Source organism: Callithrix jacchus, chromosome 1 (assembly GCF_049354715.1).
Source record: "Callithrix jacchus isolate 240 chromosome 1, calJac240_pri, whole genome shotgun sequence".
Lineage (NCBI taxonomy): Eukaryota > Metazoa > Chordata > Mammalia > Primates > Cebidae > Callithrix > Callithrix jacchus.
The window spans coordinates 196,637,592-196,660,731 of NC_133502.1; the positions used below are offsets into that span (position 1 = coordinate 196,637,592).

At 46.8% G+C, this 23,140-nt stretch overlaps 1 protein-coding gene across 6 annotated transcripts in view; it reads left to right on the forward strand.

The window, feature by feature from the left end:
• The window catches only part of MYO18B (myosin XVIIIB), a 397,224-nt gene that overhangs the window by 189,480 nt on the left and 184,604 nt on the right, over nt 1-23,140 (forward strand). The window lies entirely within an intron of this gene.

The following is a 23,140-nucleotide window of genomic DNA, read 5'->3' on the forward strand; positions in this document are numbered from 1 at the left end:
TCTTGGAGGATTACCATCTCTTCCTCCAGTCAGAGGCTGAGCCAGGCCTGAAACCCATGTTTCCCGACTCCAACCCCGGTGCTATTCTCTCTTCCTTCTGGAGACAAAGCCCATGATGACAAGCAGGTCCCCAGGAAGGCAGCAAAAGGGAGAAGACTATATAGCGCCAAGTGTTGGAAACAGAGATCCCAGAGCTTCTGCTGCTTCTAGTCTCTGCTGTCAGTTTCTGTCTGTAGAACAAAACATTTCAGGTAGAGCTTATTCACTTAACTAGAAGAACTCAACCAAAACAAACAAAACAAAAACCTAAATTCAGACTCATGATGGATTTCACCAGTCTCTCCATTCATGCCCATTTCCTCTCCCAGGACCCAACCCAGGACCCCACGCCATATTTTGTTGTCATGCCTGCCCAGTCTGCTCTGGTCTGGGACAGTTTCTCAGGCTTCCCTTGCTTTTCGTGACCCTGGCAGTTTTGAGGAGCACTGGACAGGTATCCTGTAGGATATCCTTTAATCTGGGTTTGTGGTTTTCTCATGAATAGACCAAGTTTACATGCCATTGGAAAGAATACGGCAGAAGTAAAGTGGTCAAACCAGAAGACACTGGGAGGGCTCGTCCATCCTGAAAATTCTATAACTCTTAGCCATCTCCTTCATCAGATCATCCTCTTCCAGGGTGACCCACCATCCTGTCTTTGTCTTGGACTTTCTTAGTTTTAGTGCTGGAAGTCCTGGGTCCTGGGCAAGCCAGGATGGTTGGTCCTTCTATCCTCTTCACGGCCATGTCAGGAAGCCAGAATCCCCTGTGCTTGAACATATCACCCCACTTAATCCTCATGATGCCCGTAGGGAAGGGGAGGTGGCATTGCACCCATTTTAGAGATGGGAAAATGTTGTTCAGAGGTGGCAAGTTGTATGCCCAAAGCAGCACAGCAAGTAAGTGGTAGAGTCGGGATTTGAATACAAAGCTTGTGATTCTAAGCGCAGAATTGGGAGATGCTTTTGACTCACATTGCATCTTCCTGCCTGCTTGGCTGACCAGGTGGGTGGGGAAACTTGAGCCACCTGGCTTGCCTCCAAGTAGGCAGAGGAGCTGTCCGATGGGCCAGGCATTTTGAGTTGACTTCCTTGGCAGAAGGCCACACGCCTGCCCATCTTCCATCAAAATGTCCTCAGTGCCACAGCACAAGCCTCCCCTCCCCTAACAGGTAGATGTATTCGAAAAGAAACCACAGAGATTTTGTTCCTTTTTCTTTCTTTCTTTCTTTTTTAAGTATTCATGAGAATTCTTCCTCTGCAGGGTTAAAATGCATGTTCTTGGGAAAAAGTGGTATTTAATGAAGGCACTTTGAGCGAAATCAAAGAGCCTCATTCTTCTGAAAGTCCTTCTTCCCAGTCTCTGCATCCGGCTCCTATCAAAGGGAATCCACAGCCTTGGCTTTTCATCGCTGTTGTCATGGAAATGGTTATAAGGATGGGATCGCGTGGACCAGAGGTCAGGGTACAGTTGCTTTGGCTCCCAGCACACGTGTCCCGGATGCCGGAGTCAGAGCTAATCAAATAAAGCAGTGATGACATTGGGCAGTGCTACATCTCCTCTCCAGTGTACTGTATTTGTCCTTTGCCTGAAGGCTCCAGGGACAGAGGTAGGGAAAGCAGACAGGAGGAGGAAGGGAGAGGGAGCTAACTTTCCTGCTGGCTACTGCTTAAGTGCTGAGCGTGGTGCCGAACAATTTCATTCATTCAGTATTTATGTAGCACCTACTGTGTGTCAAGCAATGTTCTAGATATAAGCACCATGGATAGTGAGACAGCAGGGGTACCCACCATCATAGAACTTACATCTGATGGAAAAGAAGACAAACAGTGATACGAATAAATAGAATCATCCCACACCTTAATTTGAATGAGAAAGGAAGTAAATAGGGTGCTAGAATAGAGAATTGCAGGGGCGTCCTGTTTAGCTTGGGTGGTCAGTTAAAATACCCTGGAGAAGGAGAAACAGGCAGGGACCAGAACATGCAGGGCCTGGAATGTTTGGATTTTATTCCAGGAGTGGTGAGAAGCCATTGAGAGATGGTGAGTGAAGTGTGACAGAATCTGATTCACATTTTAGAGGATCGTTCTTCTGCATGGAGATTGGATTATGGAGGGCATGAGGGGAAATCCTTAGAAGGCTAAGGCATCCTTCTAGGCCAGAAGAAATGGTCACGTGGGTTGGGAGACTGTTGATTGGGATCCAAGAAGGGACAAACTTGGGCCCAATTTGGAATTGATGGGACGTGTAGATGAGGTTGGGTTAGCAACATGTAAGTGTGTTATTTTGGAAAATCCTCGCCATAACCCTAAGAGGCAGGTATTCCTATTTTTAACCCATTTTACTAATGAGGAGACAGTCTCTGAGAGGTTGAGTAATTTACCTAAGGGCACACAGCAATACATGTCCTACACCCTTACAACTTGGTTTGCCCAATGTGGGTCCTATGAACTTTTATTATCAGGCGCTTACTATGCACAAGACTTTTTCCCCTTGGTGTCTTGGGGATCCTCAAATTTGGCCGCCCATCAGGGAAGTTACGCACCATTTTAAAATCACAGGCTTCTGGATTCCACCCCTTCCCTATCATTTAAAAAAAAATCAAGTCGTGGTTTGAATTCATGATCTCCATTATTTTTATATATTTTTTGAGGCGAAGTCTCGCTCTTGTCGCCAGGCTGGAGTGCAATGGTGCGATTAGGGGATTCTGGGGAACCACAGGCCTTATTTGTCCCTTAGAACACCCTTTGGAGTTCAGTGGTAGCATGTCTATTTTGCAGATGAGAAAATTGCTGCTGGGGTTATGTTAGTGTGACACATCTTATTTCCACCTATTTTAAAATTAAATAATTTTCGAGTAGAGAAAACTGGATCCAGCACGTGCTAATTCGTCACCTTTGACAAGTGACTCAACCTCTCTGAGCCCTTTTTCTAAAGTGAAGTGTCATCATCATCACACGATGGCCCAAGGGCTGAGGAGGGAAAGCCAGTGAAGGCTTCAGAAACTTGGACAGGTGGCAGGGCGCGGTGGCTCACACCTGTAATCCCAGTATTTTGAGAGGCCGAGGCGGGTGGATCACCTGAGGTCAGGAGTTTGAGCCCAGCCCGGTCAACATGGTGAAACCTCATCTCTACTAAAAATACAAAAATTAGCCTGCTGTGGCGGTGGGTGCCTATAATCCCAGCTACTCAGGGGGCTGAGGCAGGAGAATCACTTGAACCCAGGAGGCGGAAGTTGCAGTGAGCTGAGATGGAGCCACTGCACTCCAGCCTGGGCAACAGAGCAAGACCCCATCTCAAAAAAAGAAAAAGAAACTTGAACAGCTTCTGTGACCTTTACACTCACTGACTGTGTTGATGGAAAACCTAGAGAAAGGGTTTTTTGGTTTTTTTGAGACAGTCTCACTCTGTCACCCAGGCTGGAATGCAGTGGCCCTATCTCTGCTCACTGCAAACTACGCCTCCCAGGTTCAAGTGATTCTCCCGCCTCAGCCTCCCGAGTAGCTGGGATTCCAGGCACCTGCCACCACACCCAGCTAATTTTTGTATTTATAGTCGAGATGAGGTTTCACTGAGTTGGCCTCTAACCCCTGGCCTCAAGTGATCGGCCCACCTTGGCCTCCCAAAGTGCTGGGATTACAGGCCGAGCCACCACACTCGGCCGAAAGGTTTGTATGAAGGACATGCAGGAGGGAATGTGTTCAAATGCACCTGTTAGAGAGAACAGTGTTCGCTCTGCAAATACTGATATGATCTCCACTCTGGGATGAATTTGGGGCCAAGCTATGGGAATAAAGAGGAAATGACAAGGTCTCTGCCCTTAAGGGGTTCCTAGTCTTAGAAGCAGCCTATAACAAGGCAGAGTGATAAACTCCTTATTGAAGGGATATTTGGATTAAAGAGGAGGCCCTTAGTTTTGCTTTGAGAGAGGAGCTGGTAGCTTTGGCTGTCTCTTTAAAGCTGGAAATGAATTGCTGGTTAGATAAGGTACATGTATGTAGACAGTCCAGGAGGAGGCACCAGTGCATAAAAGGGCAGAGGCACATGGAGACAGAAAGCATATTCAGTTTGGTGTGGTATTGCTGGAGTATAAGGTATCCAGGGGTATAGAGGAGAGAGAGGATAGTGCCAGTAAATGGAGACTGGAGCCAGGCGTGGTGGTTCACACCTTTAATCCCAGGCCAAGGAGAGTGGATCACGAGGTCAGGAGTTCAAGACCAGCCTGGCCAAGATGGTGAAACCGTTTTTCTACTAAAAGTATACAAATTAAAAATTTAGCCAGGTGCAGTGGCAGGGCCTGTAATCCTAGCTACTCGGGTGGCTGAGGCAGGAGAATCACTTGAACCAAGGCAGCAGAGGTTGCAGTGAGCTGAGATTGTGCCACTGCACTCCAGCCTGAGTGACAGAGTGAGATGCTGTTAAAAAAAAAAATGGAGGCTGGAGACAGCTTATGAATGATTTAGTGAGCTTGGCTGAGGAGCTTCAATTTTATGCCAAAGCCATAGGGAGCCACAGAACGCTATTGAGCAGAGGAAGGTGTGGTCAGAAGGACTCATAAAAATTGGCAGGATTCCAGGTGCAATGGCTCACACCTGTGATCCCAGCACTTTGGGAGACCAAGACAGGAGGATTGCTTGAGCCCAGGAGTTTGAGACCAGCCTGGCAAACATAGCAAGACCCCATCTCAAATCTCAAAAAAAGGGGGGCATGGGGAGCAAGTCCTCAGCTAAATCACAGGAGCCCTGATGTGTAGACTATCAGGCTCTACCCACAGCATCAGCGTTTCCCTTAAACACAGCATCCTCTCTCCAAATAGGTAGGCACCCCCTCCGTCTACTGCCCCCCCCCCCCACCGTCTAGATCCCTAGGATAATCATTTGGTTCTTTTCACCCAGTTTCCCTCCATTGGGAGCCTTGGATACATCTCAGTTAACACCTGAGGCTTGAGACCCTCCTGATACAACACAGAAGACTCCTGAAAGCCATATCTAGGATTCAAAGCCTGCCAGTGCCACTTACCTTGCTGCAGATCTGGGGCAAGCCACCTGCCCTGCGTAGAGTCTTTCTTGCCTAATAGAGGGGCGAGATTGAGCTGATGTAAAGAACACTGGACCATGGCTTTGAAAGGAGTCATTACATTGAAAACTCTAAGACAAAGATCTCAAACTATAACATCCGCCCTGACTCTCTCCTTTCACTCACTGGTCTCAGCTATTGGAAGATTTTAGTTTCTGAGCACATGATGCTATAAGACCTTTTGGAACAGGTAGGCAGATAAGGTGTGGGGTTGATCTAATGACACCTGGTTTTTTTTTTTCAGAGTCAATTTCTAATTAATTCCCATGGAATGTTTCCATTGGAAACAAACTAATCTGGAGACAGAAGCAATTCCAACAACCAAGATATATAATTGCGATAATCGCTGTGCACAAATAACATCTGTGAGCAGCAGCTGCTAACACCTGCCTCCAAGGAGAAAGTGGGAATGACGTCTGCTCCAGGGCAGTGGTTGCTTTTTTCCTCCCCCTGTTTGATTCATGCTTCTGACCTTTGTCTCTTCCACAGAGGAAATACATTATTTGCTTTCTGTTAAATAGAGAAGGATTTGCACTGAATGCTTTAGTCATTTACTTAATTCATGCTGGGGGCTGTATTCATCCCTTCCCGCTGAGAACAAAGCTGCCACCAAGTCACAGTACCCTCTACATGGCTCTAAAATGCACCCCCCACATTTCTCTCTGCCTGTATTATAGTCCACCTGAATCTCTTGTGCTTGGATTTCTCTCAAGTTGGCTGGCCTCTGGTCTTGTCTGAGCAATCTTTGTGCCATTTGATCTTTGGAGAGAGTATTTTAAAATTTAAATGCAAAGTTCATTCTTTGTTTTGTCAAGATCCATCAACAGTTTCCCATTGCCCTCAGCCTAAAGTCTAGGTTTCTTACCTTGACCTACAGGGGGGTACCTACCCTCCTGTCACCCCTCACTCGAAGCTTAGAATGGCTTGGTGGCCTCTCCACCTGCCCTCACCTCTTCACCTTTGCTCAAGCGACGCCCTTGGCTGGGTTCTTGCTTCTTCCCCTATCCGTCTTCGCCTGATAAGCATCAGAGCATTCTGTGAACTTGACTTTGGGTGTCCTCCCTTGGAGCCCTCTGGGACCTCCATGGACAGGGTGAGAGTGCTGCCTCTCCTTCCTCACAATCTGTTGGGCCCAGCCCTTGGTTAGGACTTGTCACTCTTCTGTAATTATCCCTTTGTTTCTGTCATTTTCTTTCAAACTCCTTAAAGGCAGGGACTGCAGTGAGCAAACATACTAAAAAACTTAGCCAAAGTTACCAAGGTAATTAATAAAAATCTCAGCCCGGGTTTGAACTGAGGGAATCCGACTCAAGCACCCGCCACCTCCACACCACCAATGTACCTCCTGTTGGTCTTCTGCTGTCTTGGGGCTGTCCCGTCCTTTCTTTTTTTGACTTTTGTTTTTGTTTTCGTTTTCGTTTTGAGGCAAGGTCTTGCTCCATCACCCAGACTGGAGCGCAGTGGTGCAATCGCAGCCTACTGCAGCCTCAACCTCAGGCAGAATATAGGCATGCACCACCACACCTGGCGAATTCTTCTGTGTTTTTGTTAGAGGCAAGGTTTCTTTATGTTTCCCAGGCTGGTCTCGAACTCCTGGGCTCAAGTGATCCACCCACCTCGGCCTCCCAAAGTGCTAGGACTACAGACCTGAGACACTGTGCCCGGCCACATCCTTCCTGGACACCCTGAGTGCTCCTGTATGTCCTTCCACTTCTGGATTCTGGCTCAGCTCCAGGGTTTTCTCAGATGGGGCCACAAGGCCTCATGCAACTCATACACCATGAGCTCCCAGTGGTGGTTTGTTAACAACCTGAGGCTCTCCATTAGTGCCCAGAAGACGAATAACCCCGGATTCATGCTCAGTGCCCTTAATTGGGACATTTGTCACCGTGTGTCACCCATGCTTCCATGAGACATTGGAAATAATGAATAAGCACTGGGAAGATGACCCCGATGGGAGTCTTTTGTGTGTGGGCACCTGGAGAACTATGGAACAGGTGGCTTCCCTTGATGTTTTATTTGAAGAGCCTTTTTTTAAAAAGATTACTTTGGAGTGAATTGATTCAATATCAACATAACCTCCCGTTGGAGAAGATAAAGATAGAATTGTAATTGGTTAAAAACATGGTTATCACGGGCCTCTTCACCCCACATATATTGATACATTCAATGCTATGATGAATGAAGTGGGAAGAGGCTGCTTTCATTATAGGCAGGAAGGCGGGCATATCTCCCCAAAAGGACCTGTTACCATTTAGCCGTGGAGGGCCTGTCAAGGTCGTGACAACTATCCTACAACAATGATATTGACGGGGTACATTGATTCCTTACACTCTCCCAGTCATGGTGCCAAATACATCAACATCATGACCTGATTGTATCCCCCCAACGCACTTGAGTGCAGTGAATTCTGCAACTGCAGGAGCCTTTTCTGTTTTGAACCAGTGTGTAGGAATGTGGCAGTATACAGCAAGTGCTCAATGAATGAGTAAGGAGATACTGGACGGTGGTGGCCAGACTCCAGAGGAGATAGCTAGTATTATGCCCTTTCTTGTTTTGTTTTGTTTTGTTTTGAGACAGGGTTTTCTTGCTCTGTCACTGAGGCTAGAATACAGTGGCTCAATCATAACTCACTGCAGCCTCAACTTTTCAGGCTCAAGCAGTCCTCCTGCCTCAGCCTCCCAAGTAGCTGGCAGTACTGGCATGTGCCACCATCAACAGTTAATTTTTTTTTTCTTTTCTTTTTGGTAGAGATGAGGTTTCACCATGTTGCCCAGGCTGATCTCAAACTCCTGGGCTCAAGCGATCCTTCAACCTCAGCCTGGTAAGGTGCTGGGATTACAGGCATAAGCCAACACACCTACTCCATGCCCATTTTATATAGGAAGCGGCTCTACATAGAAGAAAATCGCTCAAAGTCACAGAGATGGGTGGAACTTGGATTTAAAAAAATTATTTTGAAAGTATTTGAAACTTACAGAGAAGTTGCAAGGATAGTTCAAAGGGCTCATGTGAGTTTTTCACCCAGATTCACCAACTTTTAATATTTTTTCACATTTGTGATCTGGTTCTCTCTCTAAATTATATTTTCTGAATTATCTGAAAGCAAGTTAAAGACATGGTGCCCTTGTATCCTAATCAAAATCACAAAATTTAATATTAATAAAAACACTTTATTTTCTAATCCAGGAGCTGGCAAACTAGGGCCCAAGTCCAGCCAATCGCATATTTCTTTGTGGTTGTTTTTGTTTGTTTATTTCATCATAGCTGGTGAGAAAAGAATGTTTTTGTTTTTAAATGGTTACATTTAAGGTGGTTATATAAATACCCACATCTATTCTTGATTTTTGCTTCTTGACCTACCAAGCCTAAAATAATTATTATCTGACCCCTGATTTTATCTTCTGTCTATTTAAATTTTGCCAATTGCCCCCTAATGTCTTTCATAGCAATTTATCTTCCAATTTAGATCCAACTTGGAATATAAAACTGCTTGCATTATTTTCTTTTTCTTTTTTTTTTTATTGCATTTTAGGTTTTGGGGTACATGTGAAGAACATGCAAGATAGTTGCATAGGTACACACGAGGCAGTGTGATTTGCTGCCTTCCTCCCCTTCACCTATATCTGGGCACAGGGAGGGGAGCACTACACATTGCATTATTTTCATGGTGTCATAGTTCTTCAGTCTGTCTTTTTTATGATGCTGGCATTTTTGGAGAGTTTAGGCCAGTTGCATCATAGAATGTTCCTCAATTTTTAGTGAACTGGAATTTGAACCCCCATTTTTCCAATTCAGAGCCACTTTTATGTATGCAGTTCTGAGATTTTTGTTTATGCAGGTCTGAGTTTCCCAGGACACATGACTTTGCATTTTAAAACCACAAAGTCCCAGACCAAAAGGGATAAGCTTATTGTCCTAGCACCAGTGTCTCAAGCACTGAGTAATTCTGGGAAAGATAAAGTCTCCTTACCCTGCCCACCCTCCACTGGCCTTGCAGTAAGGCCAGTTCTCAAAAGGCACCTGGTGGCTTTAGCAGAAAGGGTGATGAATCAAATGCCAGCATGATAACCTGTCGCCTTCCAAACAGGTCTTTTGTCTTCTGTCTTCCCATGTTTCTCTTTAGAGAAATTCTCACCATCCACATGTACTGGCCTCATATCTTGCCTTTTTTTTCCCTCCATTTATGCATGTGAGTTGTATTGATATTATTGTGTGTGTTTTAAGCAATTAAAGTAATGGCATTAAAGTAAAGGCAGAAACCTCAGTTACTTTAGCACCAACCTAATAACTGGTTTATTGCTCTTGCTGTTGTATGTGACTACGACAATTTACCCATATTGCTGTTTATGGATATGTGGCTTGTGTCTAGGTTTGGGTTATGAATAGAGCCACTGTGAGTGCTTTTTTTTCCACATTATTTTATTGGAAAGCAGCAAATAGAGGCATTTCTGTAGGGTGCATAACTGGAAGTGTGTACCTCTGGATCACAGTACACATGGTCTTTGGCTTTAAGCATGATACTACAAAACAAATTTCCAAGGTACCTGTAGACATTGACACTACCTTCAACAGAATGTGAAAGTCTCACTGGCTTCCTGTCACGGCGAGCGCTTGGTATAATGATCAATCGTTGACATTTTAGCTATCCTGAGGGAAGAAGAATATTTTTTAATCTATTTTGCACATTTCTGATGCTCACCTTTTCAAAGCGTATCAGCCATTTAGATATCTATTCTTACCTGTTCGAGGCATATGCTTATTTTTCTGTTGGGTTGTTTGTACTTTTCTTAGTGGTTTGTGGGATACTTCGATATAAGCTTTTTGCTAGATATGTCTATTGCCATTATTTTCTCTCACTTTAGGGTTGACCATTACATTTTCTCTGTGGTATGTTTTTATGAAGAGAAAAATCTTGATTTTGATGTAATCTAATGGGTCAATCTTAAATATCTTAGGATCCAAATTTTAATCAGTTGTTCAGGCATAGGGTGTTCTGGCTGGCTGGATAGTTTGGTGAGGTGGGAGTGGCGCAGGATGATGGAAAGTCTACCTCCATGGCTGAGACTCTGCGAACCCCTCAAATTTGAGACAGGTCTCAGTTAGTTTAGAAGTTTATTTTGCCAAGGTCGAGGACATATGCCTGTGACACAGCCTCAGGAAGTCCTGATGCCATGTGCCCGAGATGGTCGGGGCACAGCTTGGTTTTATACATTTTAGGGAGATAGAAGACATCAATCAACATATGTAAGTGGTACATTGGTTTTGTCCAGAAAGGCAGGGATGAGTTGAAGCAGGGAGGGGGCTTCCAGGTCACAGATAGGTGAGAGACAAATGGGTGCATTCTTTAGAGTTTCTGATAAACCTTTCCAAAGGAGGCAATGAGAATATGCATCTATCTCAGTAATTGGAGGGATGACTTTGAATAGAATGGGAGGCACATTTGCCCTGAGCCGTTCCAAGCTTGAACTTTCCCTTTAGCTTAGTGATTTGGGGGCTGAAGCTATTTTTCTTTCATAACTCATGGTTCAGTCCCTCAGTGTCCAATCAGTTTCTGCCAGGATTTAAAGTACATTGGTGGTTTCCAAGCTCGTGTGGGTGTGTGCACACACGCGCACGGTGTGTGTTTTCTTTTTAGCAAAATAATCCACTTATTAAAGAGCAATCTCATTAAAATGCTCTCTGCCTTGACCATCTCTTTAAAATGCCCTCTGCCCTGATCATTAATCACGTAACTGAAAATTGGGTTAGTTGCTGGCTGCTGCATGTAGAGTCCAGTTAACAAGAACCAGACCTGGTACAAGAAAAGTGAGTTTATTTCTGAACCTAGCTTGGGAGAAGGACACAAATCATCCTACTTGAAATGTGTAGCTTTACCTTTGGAGCTAAAAGCAGACACTTCCATAAGGTACGGTGGGTGGGAAGTGAGCAAGGATGGGGGGGGTCTCCCAGCTACCAGGTAGTTACCTAGTGGACAGTCGAGTTGGCACCTTTCTGGGCAAGAGTGAGTTGTAAAGGTGGCTGAGTGGTCATGCCTTAGGCATACCCTCCAGTGGCAACTCCCTGCAGGTGGGACTTTCCTGGGGACATACTTTGATCTGCAAATCAACTGTCTGCTCTGGAGAAGAGAGCCAGGAGCATAGGGAAGAACTTGCTCCGTAGGCAATGGTGGGTGAGAGGGATGTGAGAGGCTATTTTGCATTTCAAAAAGGGCTAACTAGGAAGTACAGGAAAAGGGGAAAGGATGAAAGAAGAGAAAATAAAACCAGTATCTTAGAAAAATCGGGACACTTGGTTATAATTGGGCTTCCCTTGTTTCTCCGAGAGTGCCCTCCTTCTGGCTTTGAAGAAAGGGACCAGCTCAGGTGTCTGGGGTCTGGTGAATAGGGCTGTGATTACCCTCCCTGTCCAGGTCATTTTCTCCTACAGAGGAGGATTCTGCCTGCATGTCCCGCCCCTTGTCCTTTCTGTGGACACTGTGGCTATTTGGGTTAGAGACCTGTGCATGGAGAACGGGGGAGCACTCCTGGTGGTGGGCTTCTTCCCAGGGGTGCATGCGGTGCAGACCGGCTACAGAGTCAGGCAGCCCTGGCTCGCCCTGCGAGTTCACTGATGCCGCTGAGCTGATGTGTCTGCCTCAGTCCCTTAGGACATCACGTGTGTTTAGTCTATACTATGTCAGGATCCAGAGTCGAACAAAACCCAGGTGGCCCTCCTGGAGCCAGTATCCAGTGGGGAGACAGACGTGGAGGCACCAGATGTGGTGCTGTTTAGGGGAGCAGAGGGGTGCTGGAATATAATAAAAGAGGGGGTGTCAATGAGTAGGGGGTCAGGGAGGGCCTTTTTTGGATGTTTTATCCTGCTTTGCTATTTTCTTTCTCCCTTTGGAGCATGAGTATGATCCAGATTCGTCATCACCAGAGAGGAAGTCAGGATGGAAACTTTTGAAGTCTGTTCAGTGGTGGAGGATTCAAGCAGTCCTTAGATCCTAAAATACAAAAAATTAGGAGGACTCTTGAACCTCAAAGTAACAGACTTAAGACAAGGGAAAGGAGGCCTGCTTTACTCAGCCGGTGGTGAGTGTACTCCACAGGGCTTACAGGAAAAAGCTGTGGACTTAAGAGAGACCTTGGTTCAGATCCTGCCTCCTTCCCTATTGGCTGTGTGATACTGGCAAGTTAACTAACCTGTCTGGGCCTCAGTTTCCTCATCTGAAATGGAAAACAGCTACTTCCTAGAAATGTCACATGTTATAAACTAACATGTCTTAATCACCTCAGGCTGCCATGACAAAATACCGTAAACTAGGTAGCTTCAACAACAGATATTTATTTATTTATTTTAGACGGAGTTTCGCTCTTGTTGCCCAGGCTGGAGTGCAATGGCGCGATCTCGGTTCACAGCAACCTCCGCCTCCTGGGTTCAGGCAATTCTCCTGCCTCAGCCTCCGAGTAGCTGGGATTACAGGCACGCGCCACCATGCCCAGCTTGTATTTTTAGTAGAGATGGGGTTGCACCATGTTGACCAGGATGGTCTTGATCTCTTGACCTCATGATCCGCCCCGCCTCGGCCTCCCAAAGTGCTGGGATTACAGGCTTGAGCCACCGTGCCCGGCTATTTCTTATAGTTCTGAAGGCTGGAAGTCTGAGATCAGGGTACCAGCATGCCTGGATTCTGTGGAGGGCTCCGTTCCCGGCCTACAGGCAGACAAATACCTTCCTTCTGTATCCTTACATGGTGCAGAGAGAGGAAGCAACTTTCTGGTGTCTCTTCTTTTAAGGGCATGAATCTCATCATGGGGGCCCCACTTTCATGACTGGATCTAAACCTTATTACCTCCCCAAAACCTCATCTCCTAATACCGTCACATTAGGCTGTGATTTCAACATATACCTTCTAGGGAACAGAATTCTATCGTCTGTGGCAACCTGGTAAACACTTGATAGTAAGCAGTTGTGATTATCCTGCTACTACTAATAATATTTATTATTACTTTGAAGAAGATGGAAAAATAAATATTCAGGAAGATTTTTTTTTTTTTTGAGATAGAGTCTTGCTCTATCTCCCAGGCAGGAGTGCAGTGAGTGGTGTGATCTTGGCTCATGCAACCTCTGCCTCCTGGGTTCAAGCAATTCTCCCACCTCAGCCTCCCTAGTCGCTGAGATTAATGGATGCACACCACCATGCCCAGCTAACTTTTGTATTTTTTGTAGAGATGGGGGTCTCATCATTTTGCCCAGGCTGATCTCGAGCTCCTGGCCTCAACTGATTTGTTTGCCTCGGCCTCCCAAAGTTCAGGATTACAGGTGTAAGCCACTGTGCCTGGCCAGGAGGAGTTTTCATATATTGATCAGTGATGGTCTCTAGCAAAATGTTAGGAAAATTATGGAATGTTCAATATATACCCAAATAGTTTGTGTTAAAGGGCACCCAGAGCAGCCACCATACTGTCTTAAGATATTCTCCCCCGTGGCCACTGTCATCAGGCTTCTGAGCTGCACAGACCATTAGTGGACCTGGCCGGACATTTTTTTTTCCTTTGAGATGGAGTTTCACACTTGTTGCCCAGGCTAGAGTGCAACGGTGTGATCTTGGCTCACCACAACCTCCGCCTCCCAGGTTCAAGTGATTCTCCTGCATCAGCCTCTCAAGTAGCTGGGATTACAGGCATGCGCCACCACACCCGGCTAATTTTATATTTTTAGTAGAGACAGGGTTTCTCCATGTTGGTCAGGCTGGTCTCAAACTCCTGACCTCAAGTGATTTGCCCACCTCAAGTAATCTACTCTCAAAGTTCTTGGATTACAGGTATGAGCCACCACGTCCGGCTGACATTCTTAAAATGTTTTCATTTAAACAATTTGGTTTGATGTGAGAGCTGTCTCTAGTTTGAGCTGTGGGTGATTCACTTTAGGGAAAACCTTAATGTTGAAGGTTGGTTCTTCCAAGTACCCTGATGGGATGTCAAGGTCTGGAATGTGCTGAGATTAGCCTTCCAAAGACACTATTTCTTTTATTATCATTATTATTATTATTATTGTTATTTGAGATGTAGTCTTGCTTGGTAGCCCAGGCTGGAGTGCAGTGTGGGGTGATCTCGGCTCACTGCAACCTCCATCTCCCAGGTTCAAGCAATTCTCCTGCCTCAGCCTCCCGAGTAGCTGGGATTACAGGCACACACCACCATGCCCAGCTAATTTTCGTATTTTTAGTTTCACCATGTTGGCCAGGCTGGTCTTGAACTCCTGACCTCATGATCTGCCCACCTTGGCCTCCCAAAGTGCTGGGATTACAGGCATGAGCCACCGCACCCAGCCAGAAGACACCATTTCTTAACCAGAATGCTTTCCTCATGGTGTTTGTGATGCAGTATTTTTAAATTCCTTCAGTTGTTCAATCAGATCCAGAAATCCAGTTTCTAACCTCTCTGCCCTAAGACTGGAATTTTTCCTCTCCTCACTTCATTCAATATGTCTCATCAACTCATCTAGCAGCTGAACAAATCCTAGCAAACATTTTACCCAGGTATTTAAAGCCGGCAGATGGCTTCGCATAGAGAAGTAATGCTATTCATCGGTTTGTAGTTGATGTATATGTGATGGGAATCTCAATTGCCCTCACACTGAAAGAAAAAGAGATGGGTGAGGGGAGAGAAGGCCTGGATTTATTTAGCTCAGCAACAAAGACTTGTGTGTAGAGAGGTCCCTGGGGTGGTCCAGGAAGGGCATGGGTTTAGAGTCTCCACCACTAGGACGCAAGTCTGACCTTGGGCAAATCACTTCTCCCTGGGCTGCAGTTTTCTCATTTGTGAGACGATGAGGGCTGACTGCTTCCTTGAGGGGCTGTTATGAGCTATAGTGATAATGAATATGACGTGGCCACCCAGTGCCTAATGTAGAGAGTGCTGAAGAAATCTCCTTCCCTGGCCGGGCGCGGTGGCTCACACCTGTAATCCCAGCACTTTGGGAAGCTGAGGTGGGTGGATCACCTGAAGTCAGGAGTCAGACCAGCCTGGCCAGCATGGTGAAACCCTGTCTCTACTAAAAATACGGAAATTAGCTGGGCGTAGTGGCATGTGACCATAGCCCAGCTACTCAGGAGGCTGAGGCAGGAGAATGGCTTGAACTCAGGAGGTGGAGGTTGTAGTGAGCCAAGATTGCACCACTGCACTCCACCTGGGTGACAAAGAGACTCTGTCTCAAAAAAAAAAGGAAATATCCTTCCCTTCTTCTCCCCTCTTGAGTAATTGGGAAAGGGAAATATTTATCTCCTATGGATAAGGATCCATACACACAACAGATAAACAAGAAACAATTGCTGTTTTATCACAGGGTTTTGAGTGGAAGTACTTTGATTAACTTTTTGGTAGATTAGCATCAATTAACACTATGGCAGTGTTTGGTTTTGCTTAAGAGATGCGGTTGCCCAAACTGTGGCAATGCTGTGATCGTAGCTCACTGCAGCCTTGCACTCCTGGGCTCAAGGAATCTTCCTGTCTCACTCTCCTGGGTAGCTGGGACTACAGGCGCTCCACCATGCCCAGCTAATTTTTTTACTCGTTGTAGAGATGAGATCTAGCTATGGTGCCTAGGCTGGTCTGGAACTCCTGGCCTCAAGTGATACTCCCACCTTGGCCTCCCAATGTGCTAGGATTACAGGCATAAGCCACTGGGCCTGACAGATAGCAATGTTTTTTGAGTGTTTATTCTGTGGCCGACGTCATGTATGCATTACCTCCTTGAACTCACTCATTCATTCTATATCTGGGTTTTGGGTGGTAACCCGGTTCAAATTCATTCGCATAGAAAAAGGGAAGTTACTGGCCAAAATATCTGAAAAGTTCTGAGGCTAGGACTGCCTTCAGGTTTGGCTAGATCTAGGTACCCCAATTATGTCATCGAGATTACGTTTCTGCCACCGCTTAGCTCAGCTTCCTCAATGTCAGCTTATATCTTAGGCATCTTCCAGCTTGTATTCTTAGGCAGACTCTTCCATCTTGCCCAGACATTCCACGCTTTTATCCTGCTTCAGAAAGAGTGAACTTTATTTTCATAGTCTCAGCAAAAATCTTAGTGTCAACCATGTTATTATTCACAAACTATCCGCTATGGCCGACAGGAGGCGATGCTCTAATTGGCTGGGCTGGGTCATGTGCCCTTCCCTGAGCTTGGTGAGCAGGGTCAGCACCATTAAAAGCACATGGATATTTGGAGATGGACATTTATCACAAGGAAGAGGGGCTCCTTTTCCCAAAAGAACGGGGAGTGGTGCTGGGCATGGACCATACCACATTTTCTGTACTGAGCGTCGGTAATGGGCACTATTGTTTCTGAGAGAGTGCAAGGTAATGCCTTACAGTGGGAACTTGGTGGCCAGACTACCTGGGTTCATATCCCAGCTCTGCCGTTTAGTACTTGAATGACCATCAGTAAGTCACTCAACCTCTCTATTCCTCAGTTTCCTCACCGATAACAGGAATGGTTGTTGATGCTACCTCAGAGTGCTATTCTGAAAGTTAGATAAATTAATACATGAAAAGTGTTCAGAGCAGTGTGAGGCAAAGAGTAAGAGCTAATCCTCATAACCTACATGCATGACATCTCCCAGGCTTGTACAGTGCACAACTGATACAGCTGGACTTAGCAGTCCTACTCCATGAACGCAAATCATTTTGTCCCCCATTTTTTTGGATGATGTTATGGTTTGGCTGTGTTCCCATACAAATCACATCTTGACTAAGAAGTAGCTCCCCCATAGTTCCCATGTGTCATGGGAGAGAACTGGTGGGAGGTATTTGAATCATGGGGAGCAGGTCTGTCCCGTGCTGTTCTTGGGAAAGTGAATCTCATGAGATCCGATGGTTTTATAAAGGGGGGTTCCTGCACATACCTTCTCACCTGCAGCCACATAAGACATGCCGTTGCTTCTCCTTTGCCTCCTGCCAGGACTGTGAGGCCTCCCCAGCCATGTGGAACTGTGAGTCCATTAAACCTCTTTCCTTTATAAATTATCCAGTCTCAGGTATGTCTTTATTAGTAGTGTGAGAATAGACTAATACAGATGGGGAAGATCAAAGTCCAGTAACCTGCCCAAGGCCACAGGCTGACAGACCGAAGTAGTTGGACTGAAATCCAATTCTGCCTGACCTTTGGGTCCGCTCCTAACCACCACGTGCTAATGTATGATGTTAAACATACCCCCTGGTGGTAGAGAACATAGAGAATGCAACCTCTCCTTTTCTCCCATTCTTTAACCCTAGGTGGTGCTCATCTCATCTTTTTTTTTTGAGATGGAGTTTCACTCTTGTTGCCCAGGCTGGTGTGCAATAGCAAGATCTCGGCTCACTGCAACCTCTACCTCCTGGGTTCAAGCGATTCGCCTGCCTCAGCCTCTGCAGTAGCTGGGATTATAGGCAAGCCCCACCATGCCCTGCTAATTTTGTTTTTTTAGTGGAGATGGGGTTTCTCCATGTTGGTCAGGGTGGTCTTGAGCTGCTGACCTCAGGTGGTCCACCCACCTCTGCCTCCGGAAGTGCTGGGATTACAGGCATGAGTCACCGAGCCTGGCTGCTCATCTCATCTTCCCCCCTGGAAACTCCAGGCTTCCAGGATCCACAATTGCTGAAGAGTCAGGACCTCATCAAATATCCCCAGACCAAAGCTTAGCAGTGCTTAATTTATGCAGAAGACCTGGAAGCTCGTTCCCCTCCATAACTACAGTATGGGGAGGACTGGGAATGAACATTTTACCATTTACTAAAAGACGGGTCCTAACCCAAGGGAATAGTAGGCAATGAAGCCCTCCGTAGATGCCTGCCTTGCAGAATTCGAGCAGGTCTGGGGAAGCCTGGCCTCTGTAATTAGAGAACAATAGAATGACTTAGTATTGGTACCTGCAGGGAGAAAGGTGCTTTTTCTAGCTACTGAAACTGTTTTGGTGCTTTGTGCCTACTTACGTGAGCCATTGTTCTGTTAATTTTACAGAAAGTAAAAATTGGAAGAGAAAGAAAAATCTAATGAACTTAAACTGAAATCAGATGAGTTGTGTTGAGAGTCTATTGAGGTCCAGCCCACACTAGGTTGAGAGACAAATGGAAATTGTGGGGCCTTCATTTCACCCTAAACCTCTCTGCCCTGAGAGGCCTTGTCTGTGGGGATGTGATGGTTACTTGGAGTTGAAAGGTGGGAAGTGTCAGCTGTCACCTCAGGTCCTCATTGTCACTCTGGCCACAAGGGTTGGAGAGTGAAAGTCAGGAACTCTTTCCTGTCACCTGTCAACCCAGCCCCGGTGACTCCCCGCTGCTCTCTGATGGCTCTGCCTGGAGCTCCTCCGGGAAAGGCCTTTTCAAAGGCGTGTCTGGCCTATGTTGGGCCACAGAAGGCTCTGAGCTCCGTCCTCACATGACTTCCACCGACTTCATAAAAACATCAGTCAGCAGCCTCCGTATAGAAATAATGTGCGGTGAATTATTCTTAGGCTGGGTCATCCATAATAGAAAATCAGCCAGAGGTGGCCCCGTATTTCTTTCTGCTCCCTAAAGTGTCATAAATTGAAACTTTTAAAGCTCAGCATGAAGACAGCTTGTCGGCAGTGGGCCAGGGCCTACCCTGTGGAAGTCTTGGGGTGGGAAATTCCTGGTCTCACCCATCCAGATCCTATTAAAATCTAGACCTGCTTGACTTGTGGGTCTCTGGGTCACTGATCTCCCTCTACCTATCCCAGTGGAACAGGAAGGCTAAAATTCCTCCTTAAGATGGTCAGTGCCAAGGCCCTGCTTATCCTGACTGTAAACTTGGTCCATTCTTTTGGCCTCTGCCTCATTTTCTTTCTCTCTAAAATGCAATTAAAAATTCCCAATTCCCAGGGATGAAGGAGCTCACAACAGTTGTTACCATTTTGTGATATTTTCTCACTGCCAGACACTGTGTAAGCACTTTGCATAATTTCACCTGTGTATCCTGCAGGGATCCTATGATGGACCCATTCCCATTTTACAGAGGAGGAAACTGAGGCTTAGCCAGATCGTGTTGCTGGGAGAGGCAGACTCTCTCAGGTGTGGCTCTAGAGCCCAAGCTCTGAACCACACACATGATGAAATCTGGCACGTAGTGTTGATAATGCTGGTTTCCTTCCTCTCTCCTTTGGAATGCATGTGTTCATCTCTGGCAGGTTCCAGGAATGATGCATGTTTCTGTTATAAGTAAAATTTCAATGCTGCAAAAGAAACAGCACTTGAAGATAAATCCTCTCAGCAAGGCAGTTTATTTCTATAGAAGGGTGTGGCTCATGGATGGAGCAATGGTGGCTACATGTTTGGACAAGTGAGGAAAGGGGGTACTGATGCTGAGGGGGGTCACCCCTACTGCTGTGTCATTCTCCTGTTGGCTAGGTTAGACTGCACAAGCTAGACTAGTGCGGATGGGCTGTTTTAAAGAGAGGAGGGGTCTGAGCTGGAGTGGCAGGGTGCTTGGTTTGGCAGGAAGGATGATTATGCGCGGGTCAGAGCAGGAAGCCAGGGGGACCTAGGTCAAAGGAAGGTGACCGGAGCAGGTGACTAAAGCTTGGGACCAGGAGGAGTCAGGATGGAGCCAGGAGCCGGGGCGGGGAGCAGACATGAATGACTGATTAGAACCGGTGGAGAAGGTTGTTTGCTGGAACTACAAGGAGATTAAACTTTAAAATAAAGGACAAATAACTGAACATAATGACATATTGATTCTTTGAAGAGAAATTTAGAATTTGTTGTATCCAGTATTTCCACCACATTTGCTCAAACTCTGAGTTCCGACATTCACAGACTCCTAACTTAGTCCAGGCTCGCCAGGTGCTGCCTACGAGGTTTCTATCATAGCACCAACCCACTGAGCTGCTTTCTCTGCCACGCTGCTCTCTCTTTATTTTGATCCATTCTGTCTGTGCTGTCAGACCTTCCAGTGAGCGACTTTCTTGGAGGGGCAGTGAAGCTCAGTGGTTAAGAGCTTGAGCTCTGGCATTGGAACAAGGAGGCTCTCCACAGACCAGCTCCATGATAGTGAACAAGTCACTTCCCTTCTGTGTGTCTCAGAGTCCACCTTTATCAAAAGGTCCTGATGGTGGCACCTTTCTCTTAGAGGTGCTGTGAGGCTTTCATGAAGCAAGGCAGAGAAAGCACAGTGCTGTGAACACGGTCCCCAGACAACAGTAGCAGGTGGGGCTGCTAATGCCAAAACCATCAGGGCCAAGATAATCCCATCCCCAGCCCTGTATGAGCTGAGAAGGCCAGCAGCTGTCTCCACTGACTCTCTGTGTTCAGCTCTGTCTGGGGATAAGTCGCCCCTCTCCCTGCTTGCTCCAAGGGAAGCAGGGAAAGGAAAGAGCATTTCTGGGTCAGGCACCATTATGCTATCTGTAAAATGGGGATAAAAAACAGAGCCTCTTTTCTCCGGGGTCTCTGAGGACCAGCGGGATCATGGTGCTGAAACCCTATGCTGAAGTAGAGGCTGGGCAGATGGGAACTGTGTCACCGTGTTCTGATCTGCCCTGTTGCGTTATTTACAATGACTCTCTCTTGCCTCCTGGCTCCCCGCCCAGCTCCTTGGCCTGGCAGAGGGGCCCTGCGTGAGGCCTCCTCTTCCACCATTAGTTATCTGACATCATCTCCCTTGATGGCCCATCTGTTCCTGCCGCCCAGACCTTTTGTTGTTTGCACGTCCCGCTGTGCCGATTCTTCCATTTCTCTCCACCTCCACCCCTTCCACCCTGGTTAGAGCACCTCCACCACCTCCTTCCTGCAGGACCATGGCGGCCCCCTCACTGGCCGTCCTATTTCCAATCTGGTCCCACCCTTCCCACAGCAGCCAGAGGGAGATCATGCCACCTACCTCCTTAGAAACCATCCATGGCTTCCTGGCAGACTGAAATAAAAACTAAGCTTTGCAGCCCGGCTCACAAGCCTCAGTGATGGGACCCCTGTCCCTATCTTCAGCATCTCCTCTTCCTCTGCTTCTCTGTATAGCTGCTCAGCCGCACTAGTGAGCTTTCTGTTTCTCAGCACCACGGTTAGTTCCTGTCTCTGCCTCAGGGCCTTTGCACGTGCTATTGCTGCTGCCCAGGGCACTCTGCACATGGCCATCTCCTTTGCATCTTATTTTTCTTTGTTTTGTTTTTTGAGATGGAGTTTTGCTCTTGTTACCAAGGCTGGAGTGTAATGGCACGATCTCAGCTCATGGCAAGCTCTGCCTCCTGGATTCAAGCAATTATCCTGGCTCAGCCTCCCAAGTAGCTGGGATTACAGGCATGTGCCACCGCATCTGGCTAATTTTTTTGTATTTTTAGTAGTGACAGGTTTCACCCTCTTGGTCAGGCTGGTCTTGAACTCCTGACCTCAGGTAATCCTCCCACCTCGGCCCCCCACAGTGCTGGGATTACAGGCGTGAGCCACTGCGACTGGCCCTTCTTTTGCATCTTTTAGGTTTTGTTTAAGTATTTCTCCTTCATGAGGCCTCTGACTTTTGCTCAAAAGAGGGGCTGGCTTTGCCCTGCCTGTCTTCAGGGGAGCCCTACCACCCACCTCCCAGCCATGGCAGAGGCAGTCGAGTCAGCTGCTGGAAAATAAGACCAGGCCTGATGTCTCACTTCCTCTGTTCATTACGCTCTATCAATGCCAATTACCTTCCCTTGCTCTACATCAGTTTTCTCAGTGTGTCTCAATCCCTCCCATTTGCCGAGTGAAATCGGCCCCCTAGCCCTCTTTTGCTGGGTCCAACTGCAGGAATACGTTGTTCTCAGGGGCTAGAAAAGGGGCTTTTGTGAGTTGTGGCCCATCCCTCTCTAAGCCCTGAGTGTTTACCTTAGGTGATTCCTAAGAGTGTTTTCTGTTCAGAGATACAGAAAAAGGGGTAAGAGGGACAATGGGACTTATTGTAGACCCACTAGGTGTTCAGCACTCTGAATGTGCAGGCATCCTACTGCGAGCTAAGCATTATAAATGAGCTGAGTTAGGCCAGGCGCAGTGACTCACGCCTGTAATCCCAGCATTTTAGAAAGCTGAGACGGGCAGATCACAAGGTCAGGAGTTCAAGATCAGCCTGGCCAAATTGGTGAAATCCCTACCTCTACTTTTAGTAGAATACAAAAATTAGCCTGGCATGGTGGCACGTGCCTGTAGTCCCAGCTCCTTGGGAGGCTGAGGCAGGAGAATCGCTGGAACCTGGGAGGCAGAGGTTGCAGTGAGCCAAAATCATGCCACTGCACTCTAGCCTGGGTGACAGAGCGAGACCCTGTCTCAAAAAAATAAATAAAAATAAAAATGAGCTAGTTAGAGCTCAGAAGAGGCAGCTGCCAATTGCAGAATGGATTTGGGGTGTGTACACAAATATGGGTTTCTCCAGTGGGGCATGTCTGTCACCTGCGGCCATGTACATAAGCAATTGGACTTATTTTGATGACTCCACTTTTCTAGGATAAGTGGCCTACTGTGTGCAGCTGGGAGGAAAAATCAGAAAGAAAAGCGTGAGAAAGAGAAGCTTTATTTAAGTCAGTGGCTCTTAGCCTTCGAGGATCTAGTGAGAGCTGTGAACCCAGGAAAATGCTAACTGCTCACATGGTATTTTGCTTGCCATTTTAAAGGGGGTCTGTGGGCCCACTTTTAACCCTGAACCCTGGTTAAGAAACTTCCACTTGGCTCGTTCCCGTGGGCCTTCAAGGCACCTCTTCCAGGAAGCCTCCCTCAATTTTTATCCTGCATTTCCACCGTGCTGGTGTCCCCCCTTCCCTGTACTGCACAAAGAGGTTGGCATTAGCTGTTCCTTCCTGTCTCCTACTGAGAGGGCAGGGGCCAGCTTGAGTGTTCCGTGTATGTCCAGTGCCTGGCACTCAGTGGGCGTCATCAAGGATTTGCTGAATGGGACTGTGGAATAGCTCCTGGCAACGCAGCAGGGGTTATATTTTGAGTGGGCTCAGAACCTGGCTGCCTCAAATGCAAATCTTTTTGCTTTCCCCCAGGTGTGGGTTGATGAATCATTGTGAAGCCATGAGGTCACCTGT